The sequence below is a fragment of the Perognathus longimembris genome, chromosome 15 (genome assembly GCF_023159225.1).
Source record: "Perognathus longimembris pacificus isolate PPM17 chromosome 15, ASM2315922v1, whole genome shotgun sequence".
In the NCBI taxonomy this organism is placed as follows: Eukaryota; Metazoa; Chordata; class Mammalia; order Rodentia; family Heteromyidae; genus Perognathus; species Perognathus longimembris.
In genome coordinates, this window is record NC_063175.1 from 38,450,408 (window position 1) to 38,465,194 (window position 14,787).

The window sequence follows — 14,787 nt, forward strand, 5'->3', positions numbered from 1 at the left end:
GTTTAAGACCAGGACTGGCACAAACACACACACACACACATACACACACAAAGTCACTATTTTCTTCACACTCATTATGCTTTCTCAGACCAATGGTATTAATATAACCACAAGAAAATACTGGCAAGAAATTATCCAGTTTTTTTTTTCCTTAGCACAACCAAACATGCTAAGAGGAAGATGGATAGCCACTGTCATTCACCTCAATCTGTTTAACTTCATTATCCTGCAGCCTAGAAAAGTAAAATTTAAAAATCCTAAAAAATTTTTCTGCTGGGTATGGTGGTATACACCTGTAATCCCAGGACTCAGGAAACTGAGGCAGGAAGATCACTGAGTTCCAGGCCAGTCTAGGCTACATAGTGATATCTGATCTTCAAAAAAAAATTGGTTGTTCCTCTTCCAGTTGTCAGTGCTCTATGTACAATATATAATTTTCTGAATGGGTAAACAAAAATGAAAGAGTGAACTAATATATAAATAAATACTTCAGGGAGAAGTCCACTTCTTCCTTTTCTCAGGAAACCAAGCAAATGCTGTTCCAAATCAAACCCATGATCAAAGCCTTTTGAAAACATGAATTTCCAATTGTCATACATTTGTGGTGTTCCTGTAGAAAACTGGAATTATCAGAGTCTGAAATCTTCCTTGCTAGGGAATTTGTGGAATAAATATGACTTGGAAAGAGGTAGGTGCCAGTGGCTCACACCTGTAATCTTAGCTACTGGGGAAGCTAAGGTCTAAGGATTGTGGTTTGAAGCCAGCCTGGCAGACAAATCTGAGAGACTCTTATTTCCCATCAGCCAGCAAAGAGTTGGAATTGGAAGTGTGACTCAACTGGTGGGGTGCTAGCCTTGAACAGAAAAGCCAAACAAGAGTGTAAGACCCTACATTCAAGCCCCAATACCAGCACCAAAAAGGGTGTGGGGTGTCGGGGAGTCAAAAAGGCAAGTATAGCCAACGCGCCCCATAAGTGAAGCATCTCAACCACAGTTGACTGAACCGAGGCCTCCATAATGAAGCCACATCCACTTTAGCTTTCGGAACAGAGCCCTGATTTGTCAATGGTGGCATCTTCTCACCTGCGCTCACACAAATCTGCAAACAGAGATGCTTTTAAAGTTGTATATTATCTTATTTAAATGATACTAGTTTCCTCAAGCTATTTTTTTTTACTGTTTTATTAAGAATTCTTAGAGTAGGCATTTATATGTATATATGTGTGTATACATATACACACACACTTTTGCTATTCTCTGTATAACATTCTGTGTAAGTACATGAATAAATTATACTCATAGCTCAACCTCCTGTCATGTGTCTTTTATAGTAATTATGGATAGAAACAATCACATGTGTACATATGAATCACTTGTGTTAGAATCTTAGTGCTGTCTTATGCATGGTAATAACCCTAGATGGGTAGCTGAGCAAACCTTATTCAATTTTACACTGGCAGGTCCATCTCCTTGGGTCTCCTCCCAACTTCCATTGTTCTCCAAGATGAGACTGAGCTGCAGAGGGCAATGACAGGTATTCAGGACACCTTCCTAAAACTGTGGGATACCCAGCAGCTATTTCTAAGCCTTCCCATGGATCCTGAGTACCTTTACCATGGCAATCCCTGGGGTTAGTTTTCTGGCACAAGCCACTTCTCAGAATGTTATGCCCTAAAGTTAAAGCCCTAGTCCTGCTGTCTCTGCTACCACAAGCATTTCTCTTCTACCTACTTTCACCATGATTAGCGTACTTGAAGAAGAAAAACAAAACCATGGTGAGAATGGAAATGTACTTCGACAAATCTGTCTTGAGTCCCAAAGAAGCCCAAACAGGAAGCAAAAATCCCACAACAGGATTTCCCCCATAGAAGTGTCCTCTGTTCCAACATTTCTCTCCTACCTACTGTTTCAAGATAAATTTACCAGCCTGTTCTTTCAGCTGAAAGAAGAAGAAAAATAAGATGGGTTGTGAAATCAGAGACATCATATGTACTTTTATGTGCTATAGGTTGCTTCTTATTCTCTAAGAAACAGAAGACAATGTATCAATAAAACAAGGAAGTCATGCCAGTTAGAATCCTTTGGACTGTGTAACAGGATGCCTGGTTGAAAGTGGTTTGAACAAGAGGAATGGCATTCTAAAATGTAGGAGATTAGAGGTTTGGTGATGCTGCTCAACAGTGTCATCAAGGGTCCAATCTCTTCCATCCACTACATCACCCTTAGCATCCACAGGAGGCTCCACTTTCATCCTTGGACTTGTCTCATAGCCCCCAAAGGTCTGCCATCAGCACTGACATCAAAACTGCACCCAGAAGAGGGCAATCTAAGTTGCAAGACAGTTATAATCATATTTTCCTTCCCCTTTCTCCATGTCTGTCTCTCTCCCTTCCTTCCTCCCTCTTTCTCCCTTCCTCTCTTTCTCTCCTCCTAATTCTCCCTGTCCTTCTTAATAGGGAAAGAAATCTTTCCTAGATGCTCCCCTCACCCACATCTTACATTTGGTGGGGGGGGGGGGCATGACTAGGTCTTATGGCTAAGCCTAGCTGCAAACAATCTAGAAAACCATGGTATCATCCCTTTCCAATGCAATGGCTGAGTTCTGCCATACTGGAGCAAAATCAACAGGAATAACTTACTGGACAGGAAGCCAACATATCTGCCACTGTAATACATAGTACCAGTGCAATAGTACATAGTACCACTGTATAGTAGCTATGTGCCCACACTGGAGAGGGCCAGGTGGTGCTATATAGACAAGTCTGCCTCGCTGTTGTGAGGCTCACCAAAGGCTTCAAGATAAGAGATCTATGCTACGACTATTTACACAGAGATAATCTGTGCAGAACTTGCTGGAATATTCCAAAAGTATGCGCCAGCTCCATATGAGGTTGTACAGGCGGTGACCAACAAATTCTAAACAAAGAATAGATGTGATAATGATCACACAAGGAAAGCTTAGGGGCAATTAGTGTTGTCATTTATTATCTTGATCAAAGAGTTGAAGCTTCTAAATCATTCCATATCAGAAAGGGCCACTGGAAATGGTTGCGTTTCAATTCAGTTCCAGCTCAATGAAGCACTGAAAACAAGTGTCCAACATTTTCTGGTTCATGGTCCCAAATAAACAATAAGAAATCCAGTTTCCTGTTTGGGTTGGGTCCGTTGGATACAAGCCCATTCAAGTGTTGAATTATATTGCAATGACATGCAAGGAATGGGAAGGGAAGAAATGAAGCACAGAGGAAAACTGGGGCAGTGCCAGGAAACATGGCTAAAATTAAGTCCCTTAGACCACAGGAAACAATGGCAGCTAGGACATGAGTCAGTGGTCCAAAGGCAAATGCATCTCAGGGCAATAAAAATACACTTAGACAGTTTGCAGGATGGGCCAAGCCAATAAGGAGGCCTTTCTGCATCCGGATACCCCAGTGAGAGGTTAAATCTACCTTATCAAATCCAATAGGACCTCGCCATGGGAGTCATGTCAAAATGAAGTAGTTCAAACTGAGCACTAGTTTACACATAAAGTATACATTGGCTTTTAACCAGGACCAAAAAATGTAAAATATCTCACTAATTGTTGTATTGATGAAATGTTGAAATGACAATACTTTGGATACATTGCATTAAATATAAGTTTACTTTTTAATTTCATTTTAAAATTTTATTCAATGTGGGCCTTCTAAAACTTTAAATTGTATGTATGACTTGCATTTATGGCCCATATTCTATTAGGCCTCTCATTACCTTTCTTTTTTTTTTTTTTTTGGCCAGTCCTGGGCCTTGGACTCCGGGCCTGAGCACTGTCCCTGGCTTCTTCCCGCTCAAGGCTAGCACTCTGCCACTTTAGCCACAGCGCCGCTTCTGGCCGTTTTCTGTATATGTGGTGCTGGGGAATCGAACCTAGGGCCTCGTGTATCCGAGGCAGGCACTCTTGCCACTAGGCTATATCCCCAGCCCTCTCATTACCTTTCTGAGACAGTGCTGTAGGCCTTGGGCTGTTTATGATTTACAGTCTTCAGGGTACCTGGGCAGGTACTGAGCTAATGGAATTCAAACATCTAAAAAATTCATTCTACCCTTAAAAAGAATGAATACACAGGGTGCCAGTAGCTCAAGCCTATAATCCAAGCTACTCAGGAGGCTGAGATCTGAGGATCATAGTTTGAAGCCAGCCAGGGGAAGGAAAGTCCATGAGAGCCTTATCTTTAATAAACTACCAAAAAACTACCCAGAAGTAGAGCTCAAGTGGTAGAGCACTAGCTTTGTACTCAAGGACAGCACCCAAGCTCTAAGTTCAAGCCCTAGGACCAGCACAAAAATCACCTGGATTGATAAATTCTCATCAGTCAAAAACAATGAACAAAGCAACTGGAAATAGTGGAGACTGTGGCAAGTTGAAGACTTTACAGTCTTACCTAAAATCATCCATAATTAGATTTTTCAACTCTATGCTGACCAAAAAAGAAAGCTCATTTGGTAGCTAGATTTCTTCTATGGGCTCCATTTTACAAGTTCTAATCCCAAGTACTTCTTACTTACAAGCACTTACCAAAAATATGTATAAGGACCCATAAAAATATCTGGCAGTTTTAAGCAGGTGCTGGTGACTCACACCTATAATCACAGCTACTCAGGAGACTAAGATCTGAGAATGTAAGTTCAAAGCTAGCCTTAACAAAAAAGTCCATCTGTGAAACAATTTCCAATTAACCAGCAAAAATCTAGAAGTGGAAATGTGGCTCAAATAGAGCACCAGCCTTGAGTGAAAAGGATAAGGGAGAACAGGAGGCCCAAGTTCAAGCCCTAGGACCTCACCCACCCACCCCCCACACACACTACAACTGTTCTTGTTCTTTGTTGGACCTGGTAAACTTGCTCTTTTATGACCCTAAGATGATTTGAATGGACTCTCCTCCACAAAAGCCAAAACCTCAAGAGAGACTTAGAGGCTGGAGTAAGTGAGGATAGCTTCCTGTTTCCTGGAGGAAATGCAACCCAACCCTTGCTCTGACCTGACCGTAGTTAAAAGCTTGCTTGCATTCCTCTGGGGTCCTTCTACTAATGCTCTTTGCAAAGCCACTTGTTAGAGTGGTTCTGAAACCTTTGGTGTGTCCTGAGATTTACCGTGGAAGTATGTAAGGTTGTTGTTGCTATGGAAAGCACCTATTTTTTTTTTTTTTTTTGGCCAGTCCTAGGCCGTGAACTCAGGGCCTGAGCACTGTCCCTGGCTTCTTTTTTGCTCAAGGCTAGCACTCTGCCACTTGAGCCACAGTGCCACTTCTGGCCATTTTCTGTATATGTGGAGCTGAGGAATCGAACCCAGGGCCTCATGTATACGAGGCAAGCACTCTTGCCACTAGGCCATATTCCCAGCCCCAGCACCTTTTTTTTTTTTTAATCAAAGAAAAAGCTCTATTTATTCTTTGCAAGCCATCACTTCCTTCCATTCTAGGTGACTGAGGAGCGTGCTTGCTTCTGGCATCAGCAACACTGCAGTCATACCCACAGTGGACCCTGTATTATGTGACCTGAAGAGAACCAACCCCTAAGGATGCCCTCACCAGACACCGCCATGAAATCCAAACTTTTTCCACTCATTCTCAAGTGTCCATCAAAATATGCTGTGAGAAAAGCAGCACATTAAGATCCTCCGAAATTAAAGATATTAAAGCCCTAGTCAAATTACCTCCTATCTGGTCCCTCCTACTTGGGACCAAGAAAAAGTACTTTGGAGAGAGGATTCCACAGGGATTTGTTTTGATGGACAAAGTCATAGAATCAGGACATGGGACATGCAAAGAAATATAGGAGGGGCTGGGAATATGGCCTAGTGGTAGAGTGCTTGCCTCATATACATGAAGCCCTGGGTTTGATTCCTCAGCACCACATATATAGAAAACGGCCAGTGGTGGCGCTGTGGCTCAAGAGGTAGAGTGCTAGCCTTGAGCAAAAAGAAGCCAGGGACAGTGCTCAGACCCTGAGTCCACACCCCAGGACTGGCAAAAACACAAAACAAGTGGAGGAGGAGGAGGAAGGGGAGGGGGAGGGGGAGGGGGAGGAGGAGGAGGAGGGGGAGGAGGAGGAGGAGGAGGAGGAGGAGGAGGAGATATCAAGGACAGTGCAGGATGTAAAATGCATCCCAAAAGGAATGGAGGAAATGTGGGCCCTTGTCAGCAGAACAGTCAGTGGAATCAGACAGCCCTGCGGGCTAAACTCCCCTCTTCAGTGCCATTGATGATGCGGTTACTTCCTCTTCACTTAATCTCAGAACTCCAGCATGGCTGTTCAAATGGCCAGCTGTATTTGTCTTCCCAGCATGCTTTCATTCTTATTCTGGTAACAGTACCTCCCTTTTCCTTGAGTACCTCCTCTTTTCCCACCCATGGGGTTCCCTCAGAACTACCAGCCTCCATATCCTACTCATTGACTCAGAACTAGTCAGTGAAAGGATTCTAATCATAGGGAGAAAAGAAGGGGAGGTGTCTAGGATAACTAGCTAGACCAACTGAGGTGCTTGTGACATTCACTGAATGAAAAAAGTTGGGACAGGGGACTCCAAGTAGTGGATCCCACAAGGCCATTGACCGTAATGGTGTAGGGTTTAGGAGGTTGATTTATGTAGCAAATGATAAAGCATAAGCCAATAAAGTGACTCTAAGAAAAAGTGGAGAGTGAGAAGATAAACATGGGGACCCCCCAAAAGAAAGCCTTAACTGCCACAGAAGAAAAAAGGCCAGAGAGGTAGGAGGAAAACCAGAGGAGTGGGTACCACAGCGTCCGAAGAAAGAACAGACGTGAAGGAATGCTGAGTCGTGCGTGCTGACACACACCTGTAGTCTCAGCACTCAGCAGCTGAGGCAGTATTATGAATTTGAGGCCAGCCTGGAACACATAGGACTCTGTCAAGAAAGTAGAAAGGAAGAGGAGGAAAGGAAAGAGAAAGTTCTAATAGTGCTAACTGCATCCAAAACTAAGTCTGTGAGATTCTAAAACACCATCTCAAATATCCTTAGTAGGCAGGGCTTGAGATCTTGACGTTAGAGACGAAAGGCAGTGAGTTTGGGTTTGAGAGATAACAAGGGTTAGGCACAGTGATACATGACTATAGTCCCAGTTACTTGGGATGCAGAGATGAAGATCAGAGTGGAAAGCCAACTTGGACAAAAAAGTTAGTGAATCCATCATCTCAATCAACATAAGCATAGGCATGGAGGATCATGATCTGAGGCTTGCCCTGGGCAAAACCATACAACTATCTGAAAAATAACTAAAGCACAATGGGACCGCGTGGTCCAGCACCTTCCTAGCAGCAAAAGGCACTGAGTTCAAACACCAGTACTGCCAAAGATACACCAGAAAGAGGGAGGGAGAGAGACAGAATGAGACAGAGAAACAGAGGGAGAGACACATAGAGACAGAGGGAAGAGCGAGTAAGAGGTAACAAAGTTAAGAAGTAGAGGCATGAGCCAGAAAACCTCTGGGGAAGATAATTTGTAAAATGTTCCAAAAGAGGACAGCAACCAGAACTGTATAAGATGGAAGAATGATGATTTTAAATAATAAGGGAGATACTTGAGATAACAGAAATGGTTTAGATTTGCTGAGTGCTCCTAGGTCTTTTTTTTTTTTTTTTTTTTTTGGCCAGTCCTTGGGCTTGGACTCAGGGCCTGAGCACTGTCCCTGGCTTCTTTTTGCTCAAGGCTAGCACTCTGCCACTTGAGTCACAGCGCCACTTCTGGCCATTTTCTATATATGTGGTGCTGGGGAATTGAACCCAGGGCCTCATGTATACGGGGCAAGCACTCTTGCCACTAGGCCATATCTCCAGCCCCCTCCTAGGTCTTATGTAAATTGCATAATGGTCATAAGAGAAGTTTTCATTCCACAAATGTGGAGTGTGAACCGGGTCTAAATGACAGGAGCACAGGGGAAAGCGGTAAGAGTTTGGAAGAGTAGGCATGGCCATTCCTTCCTTCCTTCCTTGTATTACTACTGGCTTTCTACTGGAGATGTGAGGCCAGAAGTCATGGAGAGAGAGGAGGAGGAGAGGATTGGGGAGAGTAGACCCATACTTGTAGGCACAAGAATTCTTCTTTTCCCACATTTTTCTAATACGTAGTCCTTGTACAACATTTGGTGTTTCATTGGGATCATTCCATATGTGCAACCTAGTTGGATCACATGTACCTTTTCTAGTCTTCTTTATCTCCTTGACCCTTACACTCCCAGGCTCAAGAACTCTTAAGACACTTAATATACTTTCTTATCCTTATTCAAATCTCACCACCTCCACAATATATAAAGTTTCATCCTACCAATGAAGAAAGACTGTGAGGTTCAATAAGATGGCACCCTCATTGGATTACACAGCCAGAAAGGGTACCATCTGGGTTCTGTCTGATTTTGTTTTGGGCAATACTGGGTTTGAACTCAGGGCCTCACACTTGCCAGACAGGTGCTCTACCACCTGAGCCATGCCTCCAGGTGAATGTGAATGGATCTGACATTGAGGTTTCTGTCTTGTCACTTCTGGTGAGTCCTGCATCTTGGGTTATTGAACCCTCTCCTTTAATAATTACTACTTGACTTCAAGCCCCCTCCCACACTCAACTATTGCTTTCACTTCTGTGGCCACTCAAACTCCACATCTTGCATTAGAGTCAGGAGGCCTGGCCTTGGTATGTGCTAATGTGTCTATAGAAAAGGAATCGGAAGGATAGTGTACTGGATCCTTTTCAAGCACTCAAGGATAAGTAATTATTTTTTGGGTTTTCCAGTCCTGGGGTTTGAACTCAAGGACTTGGTACTGTCCCTGAGCTTTTTGACACAAGGCTGAAGTTCTACCACTTGAGCCACAGCTCTACTTCTGGCTTTTGGGTGGTTCATTGGAAAGAAGAGTCTCACAGACTTTCCTGCCTGGTCTGCCTTTCAATCACAGTCCTCAGATCTCAGCCTCCTGAGTAGCTTAAGATCATAGGCACAAGCCACTGTCACCCAGCTACAGATAAGCAAATTCAAAGATCATGTTTATATTAAAAATAATACTGACACATTGCTAAGCAAAACACATACATAAAAATATTACATGTGAGGGCTGGGGATATAGCCTAGTGGCAAGAGTGCCTGCCTCGGATACACGAGGCCCTAGGTTCGATTCCCCAGCACCACATATACAGAAAACGGCCAGAAGCGGCGCTGTGGCTCAAGTGGCAGAGTGCTAGCCTTGAGCGGGAAGAAGCCAGGGACAGTGCTCAGGCCCTGAGTCCAAGGCCCAGGACTGGCCAAAAAAAAAAAATATATATATATATATATATTACATGTGATAAAGCATGAGGCTTCAATGAAATTCCTTATTTGCATTTGCTACTTTGAAGTACATTCATTTCCTCTTTAGAATATTTCAGTTAAAAATTACAAAAATGATACTGGAAACCAGGATAAAGGGCTGAGGGTAGAAAGGTCAGCCCTCACTACTTGCTTTCCAGGCCTAGCCAATCCCACCATGATACCCTTACTAAATTTCTTCAGCTTTCCCTCCTCATATGCTCTATTCTTCCGCCATCTCCAATATCTTTCTTGTACTCATTCTTCTTAAGCATGCTCCCCTACCTGAACGTCCTCTAAGATCACAGAAACCTCTCTTCTGCTGAGCACTTGTCACGGCACAATACACCTAGATAACCCACCTTGGCTCAGCATTGATCTCACTGAGCTACTTGGAGAGAAAAAAATACCACATCTTGTGCCCCGACACGAAGCAAGATGCCACTTCCAGAGGGATAAAAACAAGAACAACAGATTTACTGAGCACTAAAATAGATTATAGGATCTGACTTAAACTTCATGTATAAAACATAAAGAACTTTGTTTCTTTTTTAACTGCAAATACGAAAATGACACTTAGAGAGGCTAAGGAAGTCTGGTAAGACCACATAGATAAAACAGGTGGCAGCATTCTGCCTCCAGAGCCTCTAACCTCAACCACCATGCTAAGGGGGGGGGGGGGCTGCTGAATGAATGTTTATTATTTAACTTCATTCTTCCTCATCTTAAAGTTTCAGTAGAGACCATGAAGTGACTTGCATAGATTCCGTGAAGAGCTGAAGAATCATGCAGGAAAAACATCATTCTCGCTTTTAGTCCACAAAAATAAAATGCTTGTAGATTTCAGTCATTCCCCAGTGATTTGGTAGGCTAGAAAGCTAGGACATCTGTTCTGAACCAAACTCCTCCAGATACCTGGCACTTGACACATTTTTGCCTAACTATTGCTGTGTGCACATTAAACAAAATGCTTGGCTTCTAAGTTCCTGGTGGATGCTCCTTCTCAACATCCCAGGCCCTTCAAGATCCTCTTCACTCTTAGTTGTCTTCCTGCAGACCAACACTCCAACTCCTTTAGGCACGGTGCTTCTTCTTCATCCTCCTGATGTTCACCTCCTCTTCCCAACAAGCCCTATACCATTGTAAAGGAAAAATGAAATCATCAAAAGAGTCTCTAATGTGAAATAAGGGAAGAAGAGATTTAAGATAACGTTAGAGGGCTGGGGATATGGCCTAGTGGCAAGAGTGCTTGCCTTGTATACATGAGGCCCCAGCACCACATATACAGGAAATGGCCAGAAGTGGCGCTGTGGCTCAAGTGGCAGAGTGCTAGCCTTGAGCAAGAAAAAGTCAGGGACAGTGCTCAGGCCCTGAGTCCAAGCCCCAGGACTGGCCAAAAAAAAAGATAACGTTAGAAAGAAGGCTTGTCAGGGGAGAAGCCAAGCTCTCAGTGGGCTCCCTATCATTCCTTTGCCATCTTCTATCCATTGCTTCCTATACACACCAGAAAACCAGCAGGGTAAAACCAATGTGAAGAGAAGTCTTTCTCTACTCCCTGCCTCAGCAGTCTTAATACTGAATATTCTCTGAATTTAAAGATAACTTGACAGTTTTCCTTTAAAGTAATATTAGACATTTTATTATCTTTTCAGAAAGAAAAAATATATCATACCAAATAAAACATTAGTATATGAAATATTGCTCACAGCCCCTCATAGTACATCAGTCCTCCCACTGAAATGCCCTCTTTTCTGAGCAGTTCACCACATCTTATTCTTTTTAAATTTAATTTAATTTTATTGTAAAGATGATGTACAGAGGGGTTACAGATACATATGTAAGGTAAAGAGTGCATTTCTTATCAAATAGTGTTACTCCCTCCCTCATTTTCTTCCACTTTCCCTCCCCCCAGTTCCCCCCACCAAGTTGTACCATTACCAACATAGTATCTTATGAGTATCTCTGTTGTATTGATTCATCTTTGGTGCTTTGTCTCCCCATTTCGTTATTCCCCATCCCTTCCCCAAGTTGGATAAACATATATACAAGACACAAGGTACCAAAAATAAAAAAAAAAGTGACAAGAGGGGATAAAACAAAAGCAAAATAAATAAATAAATAAATAAAGAATGAAAAAAGAAATAACTTTACCAGCAATCCCACTCCTGGGCATTTATCCAAATGATCACAAACAAAGCCACACTGAAGCTACCAGCACAACTTTGTTCATTGCAGCATTATTTACCATAGCTAAAATACGGAACCGGGCTGGGAATATGGCCTAGTGGCAAGAGTGCTTGCCTCCTACACATGAAGCTCTTGGTTCGATTCCCCAGCACCACATATATGGAAAACGGCCAGAAGGGGCGCTGTGGCTCAGGTGGCAGAGTGCTAGCCTTGAGCGGGAAGAAGCCAGGGATGGTGCTCAGGCCCTGAATCCAAGGCCCAGGACTGGCCAAAAAATTTTAAAAAAAAATAAATAAATAAATAAAATAAAATACGGAACCAACCCAGATGCTCCTCAGTCGATGAATGGATCGAGAAGTTGTGGTATATATATACACAATAGAATTCTATGCTTCCATCAGAAAGAATGACATTGCCCCATTCATGAGGAAATGGAAAGACTTGGAAAAAGTCATATTAAGTGAAGTAAGCCAGACCCAAAGAGACATAGGCTCCACGGTTTCCTTCGTTTGTAATAATTAGTACATGTCTAGGATAGTCCTAACAGAGGCTCAAAATAGCTCAATAGCTACATACACAAGGCCTTATAAAATGATGCTAACAGAAACAAACTCCAAGAAATCTTATACTTTCTTCTGGTCCTGCTCTTCTTATTACCTAAAGAAGCCATTGACATGGAAATTTCCTTCCAGTCCTGCCTGCCTAATTAAGGTTTGTCTTGCCATCAACTATGTTGATCGGAAAAATCACCCAAGAAGACAAATTTCCCTCCCCTATTATGCAGCTGCTTTTAAAACACCAGACAGCTTCCTGTTTCCTGGTTTGGCCCTCATTGTGCCTTGTCAAGAGAATGTACCATTTCCTGGCAGCTTTAGGGAAAGTAGAAAAGCCAGAGTCTGCAAGATGTCATTACTCAGTCTTTGTTCTAGGTCCCAGATGTGCACATCAGTCACATCCTGTGACCTGTATGTACCAAGGCCACAGATACAGGACTATGTTGGAGATGAGGTTTCACATGCTAACATACATTTCCCCTCCACCCACCTTGGTCACGCCATTCCACATCTCATTCCCAGTCTTCAACTCCATTTCCAATCTAGGAAGGGCTCTCTCATGTTTACCCAGCTAATGCTACCTAACTTTCCTAATATATTTCAAGCCATACCCCTTTTCTTTCAATATACATGAATGGCAAGCAGGTGTTCTTCCTGTATCATTCCTAGAGACACCTCCAAAGAGAATAGGATAGTTGGTGAACTCCACCTGTTTTATCTTCCCTCCCCAACTTTATTTTTAAGTTTCTCCAGGGTACAAAGTATATGCAATCTACTTCTTAATGTCCCCCCACTATGCCTAGAAGAACAATGTAAATGGAAAACTCATGATGAATAATATCTTCTGAGTTAGAGGAAGGACATGACATCATTCAGTTATCTCTTCACAATTAACAATATTAGTTTCTGTTATTAAGCTTGTCTTAGACTAAAGAGAACAAGACTGGCCCAGGGGGTGCTCTAGAAGACACAGAGAACTCTGCAAGTTTATGAAAACTCTCTTGGGTGGAGTTCTGCTTTGGGTGGGGAAGCTGAGCCACTCAGCTTGAGAACCTCCAGGTCATGGGAACTGTTGGGCAACAGGAAGAGGGGAAGACTTTGCCTGGAGCTCTGAACTGAGCTGGAGGAAGACCTAGAGAAGAAAGGTGAAACATTGGGCTGCCCAAAACTGGGTACCCAACAACGGGACATCACACACCCGAATTCCACAGCCACCACTAGCCCAACCCTGGTGGGAAGGTCTGAAGCCCCCAATGCTTGGGGTTGACAAACCCTCAAAAGGATGGCTCAGTGCCAGGAAGCTTCCTGAGGCCAAAGGGGCAGAATTCTCACTATCCTGATGTGACTTCAGGCCAAGCCACCCTGGACCAAAAGGAAACTTGAGTTTGATCCTGGCAAGGATTGTTGTCATCTACAAGGTTTCTGGTCAGGGTGGCTCCCGCCTCCAGGTAGCCTGGAGCTGCTTTATGGAGCTGTTAAAACATTGACTTTAGGGTAAAAATAATTTTTCTCTTTCTTTCCTTCCTTCTTTCTTTCTCTTTCTTTTGCTCTCTCTTTCTCTTTCTATCTTTTTCTTTCTTTCTTTTCCCTTCTCCCTCTGTCTCTTTTTTTCTTTCTTCTGGGGCTGGAGATTGAATCCAGGGCCTTATACTTGTTGGCTAAGTTCTCTACCACTTAAGTTAGACCTTTTTTGTTTGTTTTTGAGGTAGGGTCTCAATAACTCTGTTCTGCTAGGCATCAGTGGCATCGGCAGCATGGGATAACTAAACTGCAGGGCATTTGTCCACCATTTTCCCCTTCTGACAAGCATTCCAAGTGATTCTGATTCATACTAAAGTTCTGGAACAAACTATACTGAGGAATCCATCCATGAGGAGCGAGCTGGAAATCTCTTTCTCTCTCTCCCTCTCTCTCTCCCTCCCTTCTTCACTCTCAAGATTCCTCTCACCATATAATGTCTACATAGTTTGTCCTTCATAAATGTAATTTATAAGAGTAAGGAAATACATGTCTTCAAATTTTGTTCTCAGCTCCTGAGTGCTCTGATTCTTTTTCATCTCGTGCCCTTCATATTTTATATTCCCAACAACTGCTTGATCTATCAGCGCTTATTACTCTTGGCAATTCTTTGTAGTACATCCTATAATCTAAGTTCTTTCATATCTCTTAGCCCATTTGTCTCGTGAATTATGTCACAGTAAGATGGTTTTAGTCATTTTAACAGTTGAGAAATAACTCAAGTATTAAATTATTTTCCTCATTTCCTATTTCTAGGAAAAATTGTTTAGTATCTTTTCTGTGTAAGGATTGTGAAAGACACACAGCAGATACCAGTGTTATTAATGACATAAGTCTAGTCCTCAAGAAACCTATATTCTGTGAAAAATAGAACATCCGCCAAATAACCCCAGTTTAAAACGGCATATACAAGAAATCCAATCTTAATAAGTCAGTCCACTTAGGTTCCATAAGTTTGTGGGCAGAGTAACGATGTGTGACAAAACAGAGAAAACAAGCCGGGCACTGGTGGCTCATGCCTGAAATCCTAGCTACTAAGGAGGCTGAGATCTGAGGATCATGGTTCAAAGCCTGCCCAGGCAGGAAAGTCCAAGAGACTCTTATCTCCAATTAACCACTAGGAAAATGGAAGTGGCACTATGGCTCAAAGGGGTAGAGCACTAGCCTTGAGCTAAAGAGCTCAAAGACAGCACCCAGGC